The sequence below is a fragment of the Panthera tigris genome, chromosome B2 (assembly GCF_018350195.1).
Source record: "Panthera tigris isolate Pti1 chromosome B2, P.tigris_Pti1_mat1.1, whole genome shotgun sequence".
Taxonomy (NCBI): domain Eukaryota; kingdom Metazoa; phylum Chordata; class Mammalia; order Carnivora; family Felidae; genus Panthera; species Panthera tigris.
This window is the reverse complement of record NC_056664.1, coordinates 65,829,157-65,842,887: the sequence shown is the minus strand read 5'-3', so window position 1 is coordinate 65,842,887 and position 13,731 is coordinate 65,829,157. Positions and strand designations below refer to the sequence as shown.

Sequence of the window (13,731 nt, the reverse complement as noted above, 5' to 3'; positions counted from 1 at the left end):
AAAAAAATCTATGTATCTTAAAAAAATCTTTTTTAATGTTTATCTTTGAGAGAGAGAGAAAGAGAGAACAGGGGAGGGGCAGAGACAGAGGGAGACACAGAATCCAAAGCAAGCTCTAAGCTCCAAGCCGTAGGCATGGAGCCCGACAGGGGACTCAAACTCACAAACTGCGAGATCATGACCTGAGCCGAAGTCGGATGCTTAACCGACTAAGTCACCCAGGTGCCCCTAAAAAAAAAAATCTATATATCTGGGATTAAGAATGATTTTATTCTTTTTGCTTGGCTATATATATATATATATATATATATATATACGTATATATATATACGTATATATATATGCATGTATATATATATACATATATATATACGTATATATATATACGTATATATATATACGTATATATATATAATGTTTATTTATTTTGAGAGAGACAGAGTGCATGAGCATAAGTGGGGACGGGGCAGAGAGACAGACAGAGAGAATCCAAAGCAGGCTTTGCACTGTCAGCATGGAGCCCAATGTGGGGCTCGAACTCACAAACCATGAGATCATGACCTGAACTGAAATCAAGAGTCGGAAGCTTAACTGACTGAACCATCCAGGCACCCTACTTAGCTATTATTTTCTAAAATTTCCATAATGAACATGTATTACCTTGGTAGTAAAGTAAATAAAGTAATAAAAATACACTCATGAGAGATGAGTTATGTAGCCTCTAAATACTATTTCAGCCTCCTTAAATGTTAAGGTGCACTAAAGGATTAACACCGCTTTCTGTTGCCTTTGCTGTGCCCAGTGTTCATTTGCTAAGTCATGAAAAGGAGAGAATTTGCCGTGAGTTGTCTTGGTTGGGTTCAAAATCCCAAAAGGCTATTAGAAGTCCATTCACTGAAGCAGTGCTTATATTTGGACTGCAGCTGGTGCATCATTTAGACTATTTACTGTGTGGTTACTCAGTTTATTGTGTGCTGAGAGCAGAAGTAGTGGTATGGAAAGATATGTAAATGGGTCTTCATAACCCTTCTTCATGGTCCTTCTGGTCTTCCTGCCCTCAAGCCTAGTGAGAGGGTAAGACAGAGCTACCACTTCACGATAATGAAAATAATAGCAACCACTCATTGACATTTATGCCAGGCACTTAGGTGAAGCTTCTGCAACGATTAGTTTTCTCACTTATAGCAACTCTCCCAGTTGGTGGTGATATTATGCTTGGTTTTTAGAAGCCAAAACTGAGGCTTAGAGAAGGTAAGTATCTCACGTGAGGCCACAAAAGTGGTCAGTGGAGACAGTAAGTTGCAGAGCATGTGGTTAAAATCCAGTTCCGGAGTCTGTAAAGCCTTTGCGCTTTACATTGCATTACCCAGTGTCAGCATGGGTTCAGGGTTCCATAATGGGTTCAGGAGTGGCGTGCAACATGCCAGGAGAGAGCAGGGGAGAGAGATCATCGCAAGCCTCATTGGTGCAGCATATCCCTGGGGGGTATGTTCTCAACTTCTCTCTAGAAGAGTTTGCTACAGTTTATTTTTTAAATTATTATTAGTTTTTTTAAATTTAATTTTTTATTCTTTAAAATTTACATCCAAATTAGTTAGCATATAGTGAAACAATGATTTCAGGAGTAGATTCCTTAATGCCCCTTACCCATTTAGCCCATCCCTATATTTAATTATTTTTGAGAGAGACAGCATGAGTGGGGGAGAGACAAAGAGAGGAGGTCAGAGGATGCAAAGTGGACTCTGAGCTGATAGCTACAAGCCCATGCGGGGCTTAAACCCAGGAACCGCGAGGTCGTGACCTGAGCGAAAGTCAGTCGCTCAACTGACTGAGCCCCCCAGGTGCCCCAGTTCATGACAGTTTAAATGAGAGTATTGACCCAGTCTGACACTTGGTTCTAACTCAGTGATGAGCTTGAGGGTAGCTGGCCCATTTCGCTTGATTGACCACCTACACAACACAGCCCTTTCAGTGCACAACATGCCCAAGGTTAGATGACATTCTTGCAGGAACTGTTTGCGATTTCTTCCTCCGATTTGATCCTAACCTGTTTTTAGTTGGTGGAGTGGGCTGAATAGTATTGCCCTAAAGTTCATATGCACTTGGAACATTAGAATATGGCCTTATTTGGAATAAGGGTCTTTGCAGATGTAATTAAGGTAAGGTTGAAGAAGAGGTCATACTGGGTTAGGGTGGGCCCTAAATCCAGTGAAAATGTCCTTATAAGGTAGAAAAGGAGAAGATACAGGAACAAAGAAAAGATGGAAGTGGAGACTGGAATAGTGCATTTAGAAGTCAAGAACACCAAGAATTCTGGGCAACCACAAAACAGAGAGGCATGGGATGGTTTCTCCCTCAGAGTCTCCAGAAGGAACCAACCCTGGTGCTGCCCTGATTTCTTGAACCGTGAGAGAAGAAATTTCTGTTGTTTCAAGCCATCCAGTGTGTGGTAATTTGTTATGGCATCCCTAGGAAACTAACACAGTGGGGAAAACTTTTCTTCATGGTTTCTAAATCTTCACTCAAGGACAATAATGATGATGATAATAACTGTAATAAGCGTTTTTTAGGGAAATCTAATTATGTGCCAAGAAATTTAATTAATTGCTTCAAATCCCACAAGAGGTATGGATAATAATATTTTATTGTTATATTTAACATGATATTAAAATGAAATATAAGCATATATTTAATATAATATGTGTCATATTATATTAAATAATGCCCTATTTTACAGACTATGAAAGTGAGGCACAGAAAGCTGAGAAGCTTGCCCATGGACAAATGAAGAGTAAGTGACAGAACCAGAATTTAAATGTGGGCAGTTGGGTTTTGGAGCTGCACTATTAATTAAATATTTCCTAACCCTGAGACTCATTTCTGACTCCTTCAAGATTTGTCTTTCTTGTCTCTCGTCATCTGGACTCCCTTCTCTTGCATTATGTTTTCATCCACATGGCTGTGTGCACCTGGCTCTCATGGTCTCAGCTGAAGTGATCCCATAACACTGAGAGAGAACTGTATTCAGAGGAGTGTGATTTCCATGGCCAAGTGCCGAAGGAGACCTACAAATAGGTCCCATGGAGGCTGGATGGTCATTGGGTGCTATTATGGAACACTTTGAGATGTCCAGATGTTAGCTCCCTTCAAGAAATATCAAATAATGCACTTAATCGGGATCCTCAGGACTGAATTCACAAAAGTATTTTACACTGTCCTTCAAAAAAGGAATATGTGACTGCTTTCCTCATCTGAACTCTAATGAGAGGTACTTCTAACATGGTCCCACTTCATATCTCAGAAAGCTGGGGAACACTGGAGAGGCTACAAGGAAGGCAGATCCTGCGATGCCTGTGCCAATGGCTTATCTGCTTGAAAATTCCATGTAACCAACCATAACACAATGATGTATGTCCAAAACAAATAGCATAAAATACTAGGTCCTTTAATTATGAGGTTAGTGGAAAACTTTATCAGCAGGTGTGTACTGTTACAATAGGCACAAAAGGTAAAGATAATGAAACTATAATGTTCTCACTGATTGTGAATGAAACTGGAAACATCCCAAATGATTACGAGACAGTTTCCATCCAGCTTAACTCTGCTTCACCTCGCCCCTGTCCTGTACCCCAATAAGAGCTTTAGTTTAGCCATACTGCTTACATTTAGCTTTAGTTTAGCCATACTTTAGTTTTAGCCATACAGGCGGGGCAGAAGATGGGAGTCAGTCACCAACTGCATCATATCCAAATGCACCTTACTGTGGAATATTATACCACTAATAACTTGATTGTTCAAGGCATAAATTAAATTCTCAGTCTTTAAAGAGATATTTTTTGTAGGTTAGGTCAGAGCAAATGAATAGGAAATATATCTTTGCTGGCATGTACTGAAGCAAGGGCTGAGTTAGGAATTTTTTCTCCTTATTTCAAAGCCACAAAAATGGGGAAAATGCTGTCTCTCTCCTTCATAACTATCTTGAGATGTCCATTTTCTTTCCCGTGAGGTTAATAGCACATTAAATGTCTTTCACATGATTCCTAGAGGCTTAAGACGTTTAGTGAATTTTAAGGCACCTAGATGGGGCTACATTTTCAGCCAAGCCTGGCTGTCTGCTCTCCAATCATATCTGGCTCTCTTCCCTTGCATTTTGGGAGATGTGGGTTATGGGTACATAAGCTCATGTGAGCATCAGTCTGCACAACACCTAATCACAGAAAGCAAGATGCCAATAGAGTGAGATGCTCCCTGGAAGTCCCACTCCCTGTGGGCAATCCTCCCAGGTGTGGGGAACCTGACCCAGTGGAAGATCTGTGCCTAGAGATAAAAGAAATTTAAAGTACAACCCTTTATCTCTCCCAACCCTCTCCTGTTTCCTATTAATTAGCAGTATGCAAAATTTGCTTTCAAATACTTTGTTCCCTACATTTTGGAAAATCTATTTCACAGTGTTTGGAAAAGATCATGTAAACCTTAGGTGATGAAGAGAGAGGACGTAAAGCATATTCTGAAACTTCTGCTATATCCCAAGACTGTTTTTCTGTTCCCACTATGAAATTCTGCCATCAAGATGTAGGTAGTTGTGAAAAAAGGAGAAGTAGTTTCTAGTCACCTCCGCTTGGTCACCTCCGCTTACAGATTAGATTTATTTCTACATTTCTTAGTGAAATGATTACAATGGTTTTCTACCTTGCCTGTATGTAAGAATCAGCTGGGGAGTATTAAAAAACAAACAAAAAAACCTTAATACCCAGAACATCCTCAGGACTAATAACATGAGGAAACTGAGGGCTGGGATCCAGGACAAAAAATGACATTCCGTGGTTTCCTCTCCGCCAGAGCTTAGGAGTGTGTTTGACTAGTCTGCCATTGGATTTGGGCTAATTCTCCATGTTTTCCCCGATACCGCTAGTATATTTTTCATGGGAACAATTTGAGACAATACAGGTGCTTCAACAGAAAGAGGAAATGATTGCCAGAAAACAATTTTAAAAACATCCCTTGGCAAATTGGTGATATAGGAGCTAGCTTTCAGCTTTTTACACAGCTAAAGGCTTCAGTTTTCAGAATCTCAGTTTGTGCTTCTATCACTCAGCCATCTGAAACCCCACTCTTTACAGGCCTTGCCTTGGCATTGTTCTCTTAGAAAGGAATCACCACTGTTTTTACACACAAGAGGCTTACATGCTCATCATTCAAAATAAAATCAAATTGTCAAAATGTAGCAGAAAATATTTGTTTTGTCTGTAGAGGAATGATAATGTCCTGATGTTTGGGTCAGTAGAAGAAATTATAAAGGACGCAGCTGACAGCTTTGATCATGAAGACGGAAAATGTTACTACCTGAAATAACTAAATTACAGTGCAAAGAAAAATGCTTGATTAGGAAAACAATGGAAAGATATAAAAAGGCTTAATATTTGTAATGCATAAAGAGCTTATTTGAAGGGATCAAAATTCAAAATGTAAATGTATAAATAAGCCTGTCAGGAGAGACCACTAGTATCAAAAAATGACAGAAAACTATTCAACCTAACTAGAAATAAAATAAATATAAATTAAAGCTATGTGAATGTATGGGTTTACACCAACTTAATTAGCAAAAAAAATAATGACTAATACTAATAATACTGAGGTGAATCTGGTGACTCTGACATTGCTAGTGACCATGTAAATTGGAACAAAATTTTATAATCAGCAATCTTATAATTTTACACCAGAGACATCTTCTTTGGAAATAATTCCAAAAAAGAAAATAAAGACAGCTTAGTACAATAATGTTTACAGCATTATTGTCCATTGTAGAGAAATAGTTATAGAAATTTCAATGTCCCAAAGTAGGAAACTGTCAGTTATGGTAAATTACAGTATTTGACCATGATGCTGTACTACACAGCTACAAAAAAGATAATTATGAGTAGTATAGTATAATATTAAAGTATGTATTTTTAAATGTTCAGTAAAATTAAAATATGAAACTAAATAGTCATGTTGATTATAACTATGTACGGTGATACATAAAAAGAAAACCAATGGAAACAGAATATATAAAAATAAAATTGGCTGTACTGAGCATGAAATTGTAAATGATTTGTATTACTTTTAAAATTCTGTAAGGAAGGGTGCCTGGGTGGCTCAGTCAGTTAAGCATCTGACTTTGGCTCAGGTCATGATCTCATGGTTTCTGAGTTCCAACCCCATGTCAGGCTCTGTGCTGATAACTCAGAGCCTGGAGCTTGCTTTAGATTCTGTGTCTCCCTCTGTCTCTCTGCCCCACCCCCGCCTGTGCTCTCTCTCTGTCTCTCTCCCTCTCTCTCTCAAAAAGTAAATAAACATTAAAAAAATAAAATAAAATTCCATAAGGAATTTAAAGATATTTTTCTATCACAAAAATATTAGAGTGGAGTATTTGAAAAATAGAAAAACAATGAGAGTGAAGAAAAAAAATCTTCCCAAGTTCCAGAGCTTAAAGGAAACAATTATTATAATGTAATTATTACAGTAAAATTGAGGAGGATGGAAATTCACAATACATTTTTATTTTGGGAATTTAAATGAAGCCTATTATAAATTCTATTCCATTATGCTATGGGGAGCATACATTAAAGTGGCCACTGTTAATGGCAGTGATAACTAATTTATTACATTCTGTTATGATTTATAATTTATTTTCCAAGCATTCCTTCCTTCTGTGGCTGTTGTGTTTCAATTACCTTTCCCCACGATCATTTTCCAACACCTTAAATATCATCCTAAAATTAGAGATTCCATTTTCGTCATGTGTTAGTCCAAAGGCAATTCCTTTAATCCAGTTAGAGTTTAGAATAGCTGCTTGGGCCCTGCTGTAGTAGTGCGATTTCATTTCACTATGTCCTTGGCCAGGGCTTTTTTCTTGTTGAGTTAGATGCTGCTATGTCATCAACAAGATGTACTGGGTTCTCAAGGTACTAATAAGGAACCTAGAAAAATACTCCAGTTAATAGATATTTTGTTCTAGATGTTTTTCTTTTCAAATACTTTTTTTAATACTTTTTTAAAATGTTTGTTTATTTTTGAGAGAGAGAGAGAGACAGAGTGTGAATGGGGGAGGGGCAGAAAGAGAGGGAGACACAGAATCCGAAGCAGGCTCCAGGCTCTGAGCTGTCAGCACAGAGCCTGACATGGGACTTGAACCCACAAACCATGAGATCATGACCTGAGCCAAAGTCAGCCGCTTAACCGACTGAGCCACCCAGGTGCTCCTTTTCCAATACTTTTTAAAACTTGTTCTTCTCCCATTATAACAATAATACATGCTCACTGTAGAAACTTTGAATTTTATTTTATTATTTAAAAAAAATTTTAATGTGTATTTATTTTTGAGAGAGAGAGTGTGCAAGTGGGGAAGGCCCAGAGAGAGAGGGAGACACAATCCAAAGCAGGCTCCAGGCTCTGAGCTGTCGGCACAGAGCCCGACCTGGGGCTTGAACTCGATCATGACCTGAGCTGCAGTTGGACGCTTAACTGACTGAGCCACCCAGGCGCCTCTAAAACTTTTAAGTTTAAATTAAATAATAAAGAATGAGAATAATTTGTTTATAGTTTTAACACTCTGAGGCATATCCTATTAAATTTTGGCCTATTCCCTTCCACTCCCTTTTCCTCTGCATTATCTGCTATTTAATGTCAAAGTCAATTTTTCAACACAGATTGCAAGTTGGACATCTCTGGGTGCCGTGTGAGGGAACTTTATTCGTATAGCTCAGCTTCATTCAACCTCACCTCATTATATATAGCCTTTCCATCCCAACCTCCAGCTGCACCAGACTACCAAAGGTTTCTCCAGGTGCTGTTTAGGCGTCAGTTAACTTTGGATACTCTCCCCAAGGGTAGTGTCGACACACCCCTATCCATTCTCCTCCCTGTTTTTTTTTTTTTTTTTTGGCTGGCAATCTCTGGGTGCTAAATTTTCAATCAATAGATTATATTATGTGCAGGGCACCGCAAAAACAAGGCACCCTCCTCCCCGTGGGGACAGCATCAGAATATTCAGAAAAAAATTTACATTTTAGCACGCATAAAAGTTTTGCACCATTTTGAAAACTAGAATTTTATCTTGATGCTTAGCAATGACTGATATTTTGAGTTATCCAAAACAGAGAGGGTGAGCTATAGAGGGAAGCATGACAAAGTTTAGAGCCTCGGATCCAGCTCTGCAATTATAAGCCCTTCGAGAGTTAACCACCTCCGTGAAAGGCAGCCTGATGCCCGACACTGACTCAGCCGTCTTCCTCCACTGTGAGCACATAGCTCTCTGACAGTTGTTACAAAGTATGATGCTTGATTGTTTGCAAGCCCCTTTCCTTGCTAGACATGAACTCTGTGAGGGCAGGGGCCATGTCTTTTAATTTTTGTGTCTATCTACCATGTATCTTCTCATTCATGTGCCTTCTGCCCCTAAAACACTGCATGGTTGAGAGAACACACTCAATGAATGTTTGGCTCATGAGTGATGAAGCATTTCCCCTAGGCTCCGTGACAGTAGTCCCTGTTCAATAATGTCTGGATTTAGGATTTTAAAATTTGGTGGTTGGGTAGATGACGTTTCACTGTGTTCTTGTTTACTGGGTGGATCACCTCCCCAAGTTGAGAGACAAGTGTCTTCACTGAAGAAGTTGTCAGCTGAGCAGTCAGGATGGCCCTAGTCTCTCAACTTTGTGTTCAGAGATGGATGAATTCAGAGCCTTTGCCTTGAGCACTCTGTGGCCTGGAGGGCCCTTTATTTTAGTAATGATAGCTGTAATTAATTTAGCCCTTCTATGTGAGGTGGTTTACAGTACAAACTGTAATTTAAAATATAAGACTGCCAGTTTGGAAATGCTATGCTCATTTTACAGATGAAGAAACTGTAGCTGAACAAGGTTAAATAACTGCCTAAGATACAGGCTTATTAAGGGCAGAGCAATAAAATTGAGATCATGTCTGTCTGTGTGCAAGTCTCCAATGGCTCCCCATTTTTTCCAGAGTAAAAGCCTGTCTTTTCTAGGGCTACAAGGCCCTGTATGTCTGTCTCTCCTCCATTTCCTTTCTGATATCATTTCCCATCATTTTCCCCCTGGCTCTTTTCCCTCCAGGCTTCTCTTCTCTCTCACAGGCCTCCTAGTTGCTCCTTAAAGGAGCCTGCACCTCTTCTTAGGTCTATCTTTGAGGAATTGTCTCCAGAAAACTTGGAGCCTCTTTAGCTGCTTTGGGTCTCTGCTCAGTATCAGTTCTTTAGGAGAACTACCTGAACCACCCTCTGTAAGTACATACCTCCCTACTCCACCAATCTGTGTGTCTCCTTACCTTTCGCTCCTTTTTGCTTTTTCTACAGCACTCACGTTAATATATGATTTACTTGTTGGTGTTTATTATTTCTTTTCCCTACTAGAATGTAAAATCTACAAAGGCCAGTATCTTGTTCTCTGATGTATCTCACTCACCTTGAGGAGCAGTGTGCTAATATTTAATAAGAGAACCATCAGGGTAAGGGAAGTCCCTTCTACTCTAGGATCTATCTTACTGGTTACAAAGTATAATTTACTAACTAACTTCTGGATTTTGGCCACCTTGCTGTTTTCTCTTGTACTGTAGTGTGTGTGTGTGTGTGTGTGTGTGTGTGTGTGATTTTTCATGACTAGGTATACTCTGAGATCCTACTGTAAAAAAAAATCTAATTTTTCCTCATAATGCTTAATTTTTACAGGATTTTAAAATAGGGTTTTCTAGGCCATATATGAAACACTCACAGCTAACGTCATACTCAATGGTGAGAAACAGTTTTTCTTTAAGATCAGCAATAAGACAAGGGTATCCACTCATACCATTTTTTAAAATCTATTTATGTACTGGAAGTCCTAGCCACAGCATTCAGACAAGAAAAGAAACTTGCACCAAAAATAATAAAATACCTAGGAATAAACTTAACCAAGGAGGTGAAAGACCTGTAATCTGGAGACTGTAAAACCGATGAAAGAAATTGAAGAGGATGCAAAGAAATGGAAAAGGATTCCATGCTCCTGGATAGGAAGGACAAATATTGTTAAAATGTCAATACTACCCAAAGCAATCTACAGATTTAATGCAATCTCTATGAAAATACCAACAGAAATCACTAAGTTGTACATCTGAAACTAATGTAACATTGTGTGTCAAGTATACTTTAATTAAAAAAAAGAAAAGAAAATAGGATTTTCCTCCAGTGGTCCATGAAAATATTTAAGAAGCAAAATAAATTTCAAGTAAATGAATGAATAACTTCTATAGTAGAACCTGGGGAATATCTGTTGAGTGAATGTCACACACTATACTTTTATTTTTAGGTGAAATGCAACTTGTAGGTCCACTTTAAATTTTGGGTCTGTAAGTTTATGATTAGTAAATAATAGAAAAAAATTTAATATCAGTACAATAAGCAAGAGGGATTTCTCTCTAGCTATCTATATCATCCATGTTGATATAATAATAAAGGCAATCCAGATTTATTATTCCCTTCAGGAACAATGCAACATTAATGCAAATGTAATTATATTAGAGTGAGATACAGCATAACTTCATATAGTCACTTTTGCATATTCACAACTTTGTGCTTTTCCAAATGTGACATTTATTCCAGTATCTTATATTGCTAATATTGTAGGGACAAATCGTGAAATTTCAGTCATGTGGCCATTGTTCACTCAGTTCTGAATTTTAGGAGATTTGGAGTAAGTAACTTAAAAATGAGTTCTCATTAAGAATTTGGAAATCATCTTACTGAATTCCCATAGAAATAAAAAATAATTTTATAAAGAAACTTTTCTTGCATCTGTGAACATATTCCCATTAATTTTTTTCTAGATTGGAGAATTAAAATGCTATATCATATTTGAAAAAAATTCTGAAAAACCAAAAATTTATTTTTACTGAAAAAAAATCCAAGTACACTCATCTGTGACATAAACTGATTTCAAAGTAATATATCCTCTTGAATTTTTAAGGTGATGTTCTAGTTAAAGATATAACTTTAATATTTTGACCAAGTAATTGAATTTTCCTGTGTATTTTTTTTAACCAAAGTAGATACAATTTATATAGCAAATCTTGCTAGCACAAATGAAGATTACATAATTTAGCTGTGCTCGCTGTGTATTGTACTTTATTATTATTATTATTATTTTTGGTGTTATGACATTCTTGACAGGGAACAGAAAATTTGGGACCCAGAATAGTCCTAGTACCCACAACAGAAGTGACGAGGTACATTCAAATCCACTATCAGAGGAAGTGCAGCTTACTTTTCTTCCCCCCTAAAGACAGTTATATCTATAGTATCCTGTGAATATCACATTCTGACAATATGGCCTATATGCTTTTAAAACTCCTTCAGCTCCATGGAAGATTTTCATAAAAAAAGAAAATACAGTTAACCTTTGACTGGACTTGACTACTTTGTTATTGGCATGGCCTAGCAGTGGTTTCCAATTTTTTTGATTTCCAGCCACAGTAAGAAATACACATACTAGTGTGATCCAGCCCATGTGTGCACACGCACGTGCACACACACAAACTTAAGATGGAAATTCCTTTCAGGGTTAAGATGGTAGATTGAACATACACATTTAATCTTGATCCCTCAAAAACCCACTAAAACTATAGTGATGAGATTATTTTTAAAAAGACATAAGCCCATAAAAGGAACAGAAGAGGAGGCAGCAACGACATAATTTTGGAAGTGGGAAAGCAGATGGACAAGTTAGGTAACTGACTAGCTGATACCAGAGAGAAAACCCTATGCCAACATTGGGAAAAGCTGAGGAATAACAAAATTTACACTTCAGAAAACTCAAAAGGCTCAGGAATTGGCAGCACTAGGTATCTCTGGGGATAACTAAGACAAGGCAGGCTGTGTGCAATCTGTCCCACAACCTTGGGTGTATGCTCCTCTCCTTTTCCAGCAGAAGACTGAATGGAAGCCTTTGGACAAGGGGTCATCAGGCACAGTCGAAGGAGGGGTATTATACCCCAGACAAGGCTATCAAGTGACCATAAACAGCCTGAACATTGAAAACCCACTGGTACCCTGTCACCATCATAACACTGGCAGCTGGACCTTTGCTCTCCAGGTAGCAGTTTGGATGGGTACTCTCTGCAGAATGTGATCAGCCCAAGAAAAAAGAGCTAAAGGTATTGACACTGGAAATTCCCCAAGAAATGGCAACCCCAGGTCAATGCATGGTGAGGATCAAAGGTGATCAGTCCCAATCATATGCTCAGAAATTCCAGTCACCTTCATCATCTTCCACCCTTCATTATGAAAAGACATGCAAGGTTTACCAAATATCTGAGGAAAATTTCCCAAAGATAAACACCAAAATCAACTAGAAGGAGACTAAGAAAATTTCAAAACACTGTCATTAATATCTTTACAGAGATAAGGTAAGAGAGTATATCTATGAAACAAACATGGAAGCTAAAATAAAGGGACACAGTAAACAGCAACATCAACAGAAAAACTTAGCAATGATAGCAGAAATAAAAATCTCAGTAAGAGGTTGGAACATAAACCCTAGATTTGGCCAAAACTCCTAGAAAGTACAGCAAAATCATAAAGAGGTGGAAAAGTGAGAGGAAAGAAAAAAATCAGAAGGCCAGTCCACAGGCACAGCTCATGGATTTCTGTAAGAGACAACAGAGAAAATGAAGAGAGAACCTTAAAAACAAAGAAACAAACAGAAGATTATGAATTATCAGTTTGAAATAACTCCTTGAGTGGAGTTACTCCTACTACAGTGGATAAAAATGTATCCATACCAAAAAACATCATAATGAAAATTCAGAACACAGGGGACAGACAACACGGGGGACAAAAAGTGGATTCTACAAGCTACCGAAGACAAAAACAACTCACTGCTGGTCACATACAACAATCAGAATGGCTTTGGACCTAACAATACTGAAAAGAAGCACACAGGGGTGCAATGTTTTCAAAATTCTGAAGGGAAATTATTTCCAGCCTAAAATTCGATACCAAGCAAACTATCAAGTAGCATGGGGATTTAAAAAAAAAAAAAAAAAAAAAGCCATTTCAGACATGGAGAGTCACTTTTTTTTTTTTTTTTTTTGCTTTCCTTGCATTCTTTCTCAAGAATGTACTGTTTGATGTACCTCATCAAAATAGGAAAGTAAACCAAGAGAGAGGAGGACCCAAGCACAGGAGACACAACAGGAATCACAGAATGATGGTGAGGGAAAACTTCTGTGTGATCACAGTGTGCCAGGTGAAGATGTAATTGGTTTAGGCAGGACAAGGGACAGGCACACTGCCTGCTGTCAGTGTCATACCTTCTGTCAACATCACATCTTTGTACCTAAAAAGGTATTGGAGTTTTACTATCTGAAATACGAGTAAATCAAGAAAGACATGAATATGAGTCCCCATAAACTGGGAATTCAATCCAGGAAAAAGTCAAAAGAAATTCAAAAGATAATGGCTGTGGAGCAGGCTTAGAGAACAGTCAGCTTAGCTCTAAGGAGGATGGAAGATTCCAGGATGAATTCTCCAAGAAAAGTCACAATGGAATTGATCAGTTACCTGATGAAACCGATCCTGTGGAAAATCTTACTGACAGATTACTAGAAGATGTGGGAAGAATTATAAAAGCAATAATAATAAACAGGACATTTATTTATTACAGGGACAGCAAAAAGTAAGAAACAACTGTAGTGCAATGT

General features: G+C 38.0%; 1 protein-coding gene across 1 annotated transcript in view; it reads right to left on the bottom strand.

Moving 5' to 3' along the window:
* Positions 1 to 13,731, bottom strand: part of KCNQ5 (potassium voltage-gated channel subfamily Q member 5) — a 513,631-nt gene that overhangs the window by 28,383 nt on the left and 471,517 nt on the right. The window lies entirely within an intron of this gene.